This window comes from Bos indicus, chromosome 19 (genome assembly GCF_029378745.1).
Source record: "Bos indicus isolate NIAB-ARS_2022 breed Sahiwal x Tharparkar chromosome 19, NIAB-ARS_B.indTharparkar_mat_pri_1.0, whole genome shotgun sequence".
Lineage (NCBI taxonomy): Eukaryota > Metazoa > Chordata > Mammalia > Artiodactyla > Bovidae > Bos > Bos indicus.
Window position 1 is genome coordinate 970567 of NC_091778.1, and position 4656 is coordinate 975222.

The 4656-nt window shown below is 36.5% G+C and overlaps 1 pseudogene; it reads left to right on the forward strand.

Annotated features, from left to right (window-relative positions):
- Positions 1-3455: 3455 nt before the first annotated feature.
- Positions 3456-4402, forward strand: LOC139177737 (olfactory receptor 4S2-like; annotated as a pseudogene).
- Positions 4403-4656: the final 254 nt, after the last annotated feature.

Below are 4656 nucleotides of genomic sequence, written 5' to 3' on the forward strand. Positions count from 1 at the left end.
ATCTTTCTAAATTCCATATATGCGTTAGTATACTATATTGGTCTTTTTCTTTCTGGCTTACTTCACTCTGTATAATAGGCTCCAGTTTCATCCACCTCATTAGAACTGATTCAAATGTATTCTTTTTTTTTTTAATTTTATTTTATTTTTAAACTTTACAAAATTGTATTAGTTTTGCCAAATATCAAAATGAATCCGCCACAGGTATACACATGCTTCCCATGCTGAACCCTCCTCCCTCCCCACACCATCCCTCTGGGTCGTCCCAGTGCACCAGCCCCAAGCATCCAGTATCGTGCATCGAACCTGGACTGGCATCTCGTTTCATACATGATATTTTACATGTTTCAATGCCATTCTCCCAAATCCCCCCACCCTCTCCCTCTCCCACAGAGTCCATAAGACTGTTCTATACATCAGTGTCTCTTCTGCTGTCTCGTACACAGGGTTATTGTTACCATCTTTCTAAATTCCATATATATGTGTTAGTATACTGTATTGGTGTTTTTCCTTCTGGCTTACTTCACTCTGTATAATAGGCTCCAGTTTCATCCACCTCATTAGAACTGATTCAAATGTATTCTTTTTAATGGCTGAGTAATACTCCATTGTGTATATGTACTACAGCTTTCTTATCCATTCATCTGCTGATGGACATCTAGGTTGCTTCCATGTCCTGGCTATTAGAAACAGCGCTGCGATGAACATTGGGATACACGTGTCTCTTTCAATTCTGGTTTCCTCGGTGTGTATGCCCAGCAGTGGGATTGCTGTGTCATAAGGCAGTTCTATTTCCAGTTTTTTAAGGAAAACTCTCCACACTGTTCTCCATAGTGGCTGTGCTAGTTTGCATTCCCACCAACAGTGTACGAAGGTTCCTTTTTCTCCACACCCTCTCCAGCATTTATTGCTTGTAGCCTTTTGGATTGCAGCCATTCTGACTGGTGTGAAATGGTACCTCATAGTGGTTTTGATTTGCATTTCTCTGATAATGAGTGATTTTGAGCATCTTTTCATGTGTTTGTTAGCCATCTGTATATCTTCTTTGGAGAAATGTCTATCTAGGTCTTTAGCCCATTTTTTGATTGGGTTGTTTATTTTTCCGGAATTGAGCTATAGGAGTTGCTTGTATATTTTTGAGATTAGTTGTTTGTCAGTTGCTTCATTTGCTATTATTTTCTTCCATTCTGAAGGCTGTCTTTTCACCTTGCTTATAGTTTCCTTTGTTATGCAGAAGCTTTTAATTTTAATTAGGTCCCATTTGTTTATTTGTGCTTTTATTTCCAATATTCTGGGAGGTGGGTCATAGAGGATCCTGCTGTGATTTATGTCAGACCGTGTTTTGCCTATGTTGTATAGTTTCTAGGAGTTTTATAGTTTCTGGTCTTATGTTTAGATCTTTAATCCATTTTGAGTTTATTTTTGTGTGTGGTGTTATAAAGTGTTCTAGTTTCATTCTTTTACAAGTGGTTGACCAGTTTTCCCAACACCACTTGTAAAAGAGATTGTCTTTACTACATTGTATATTGTTGCCTCCTTTGTCAAAGATAAGGTATCCATAGGTGCATGGATTTACCTCTGGGCTTTCTATTTTGTTCCATTGATCTATATTTCTGTCTTGTGCCAGTACCCTACTGTCTGGATGACTGTGGCTTTATAGTAGAGCCTGAAGTCAGGCAGGCTGATTCATCCAGTTCCATTCTTCTTTCTCAAGATTGCTTTGGCTATTTGAGTTTTTTTTTTTTGTTTTTTGTTTTTTTTTTGTATTTCCATACAAATTGTGAAATGGATCAGAAGAATCAATACAGTGAAAATGAGTATATTACCCAAAGCAATCTATAGATTCAATGCAATCCCTATCAAGCTACCAATGGTATTTTTCACAGAGCTAGAACATATTTATTTATTTATTGATGTTAACAGAGAAGTATATAAAATACCAAAGCAATGCAATTCCTGGGGAATCCTCAATCACTGAGTTTGAAGGTAAGATTTTCCTCCCCTCCATTTAAATCAAACCCATCTTGATGTGCCTGCAACACTTTCTTTTAAATTTGATCCCTTTTAAGTCTGATATAACAGAATGATACAGAGCAACGTTTTGTGTAGGTGGCTTCTTTTACTCTACAATAAGTTTTTGTGAAAATTTGTTATGTTGAGTAGCTCTAGTTCACTCATTATTACTGGAAAATAATATTCCATTGTGTGACTTTATCACAATGTATCTACCCATCCTAATCTTTTAATGGTATAGGTAAACTTATTTGCAAAGCAGAAATAGAGTGACAAATGTAGAGAACAAAGTATGAATACCAACGGGGGATGTAGAGTGGGTTGAATTGGGAGATTGGGCTTGACATATGTATATTGCTATGAATAAAATTGATAACTAATGACAATCCTCATGTATAGCACTAAGATCTCTAGTCAGTGCTCTGTGGTGACCTAAATGGTAAGGAAATCCACAAAAGAGGGGATATGTGTATATGTGTGTCTTATTCACTTTGCTGTACTGCAGAAATGAACACAACACTGTAAAGTAACTACTCCATCAGTTTCTTTCACTGTTTTCTTTAATTTCTGCCTCCTTTTCAGGTTTTTATGGCTATTCCAAGCTGAAAGAATTTTTTTTTTAATTTCATAGTAGAAATAGCTATTTATGTTATAGACCATAGTGAAATAAAAACTTTCTCATTTTGCAAGTGGGATAACAGAAGCCCCATGAAGCTTAACAATTTATCTAGAGGTACAGCCCCAATATCTCAGAATCAGATTTGCATAATTTTGCTTTCCTTTCTACTATATCACATCACTCTTTATTATGAGAGTTTGATATCAAATATGGGAACAAAAATGCATGTATACAAATATCACAGTTTCTTAAGAAGAAGACTCTGCAACGTCATCCAGTCCCAACTATTTGAACACTCATACCAGTATTCAGATAGGAAAATATGGGCGTGTGTGTGTGTGTTTCAAAAGTAAGACGGATATTTTCAGGATATAGATGTTGTCATATTCCCAAACTTAAAAGTTGTTTCAAATTTCAGTTGAGTGTCTTAGACAGATTAGAAAGAAGCAAATTGTTAGGAATAGATGAAAGAATCTTTACGAAACATGAGGGAAGTCAGAGGGTTGGTTAAATGTGTGATTTAGAGGATTTACTTTATCTCTTTGGACTTTGTATCTAAATCTGAATTAATGAAAGGACTATCATCTTGACATAAGATGATCAAAATATGTAGAATATGGGTACTTCTATTTCTTTAGGTATACATGCTAAGCAGAGGTAAGTACCCATTTTTTCATTTTTATCAATTCTGGTTATTCATTTGTTTTGAGTTAAAAATAAATGTTGCTGGTCTTCGTTACTTTTTTTTTTTCTTTTCTTTCTTTCAGGTAATGTAATTGTCTCTTGGGAACTTGGCCTGCTAAATTAATTCCATGGAAAAATAATCAGTGTAACTGAATTTGTTTTCTGGGGTCTTTCCCAGAACATAGAGGTTGAAGAAGTGTGTTTTGTGGTGTTTTCTTTCTTCTACATGGTCATTCTGCTAGGAAACCTCCTCATCATACTGACGGTTTGTGTGGGCAACATTTTCAAGTCTCCTATGTATTTCTTTCTCAACTACTTGTCTTTTGTGGATATTTGTTACTCTTTGGTCATAGATCCTAAGATGATTGTGGACCTACTAGCCAAAAGGAAAATGATCTCCTACACAGGGTGCATGTTGCAACTCTTTGGGGTACATTTCTTTGGTTGTACTGAAATCTTCATCCTTACTGTAATGGCCTATGATTGTTATGTGGCTATTTGTAAACCCCTACATTATATGACCATCATGGATTGAGACAGATGCAATAAAATGCTGCTGCGGACTTGGATAGGTGGGTTCTTACACTCCATCATCCAAGTGGCTCTGGTAGTCCAACTACCCTTTTGTGAACCCAATGAGATTGATTACTACTTTTGTGATCTTCACCCCATGCTAAAACTCGCCTGCACAGACACATATGTTGTTGGTGCTGTTGTGACAGCCAACAGCAGTACCATCACTTTGGGGAGATTTGTCATTTTGCTAATCTCCTATACCATCATCCTGGTGTCCCTGAGAAAGCAGTCAGAAGAAGGCAGGCACAAAGCTCTCTCTACCTGTGGCGCCCACAACGCCGTGGTCATCATCATTTTTGGTCCCTGTACTTTCATGTATATGCATCCTGATACTACCTTTTCAGAGGATAAGATGGTGGCTTTTCAGAGGATAAGATGGTGGCTGTGTCTTATACCATCATCACTCCTGTGTTAAACTCCCTGATTTACACACTGAGAAATGCAGAAGTAAAAAATGCAATGAAGAAACTGTGGAGCAGGAAGGTTTTCTGGGAAGCCAGTGATAAATAGTAAAAAATAACAATCCAAGATGTGTGATTTCAAAAATTCTCATCTGCACAGTGAAGACAATAATAACGATCTCATAGGGTGTCTTGAAGTGAACAAATAAGAGAATGACACATTCTACGGAAACAAGTTGTTATTTATCATTATGATTATATTTGTTCTAATATTTCATCATAATTTTCTGAAATATATAGAACAAAGAAATACTACCAAACACAGAAATTCAGCATGGTCAGACTTTCCCCTCTTCATTTTTT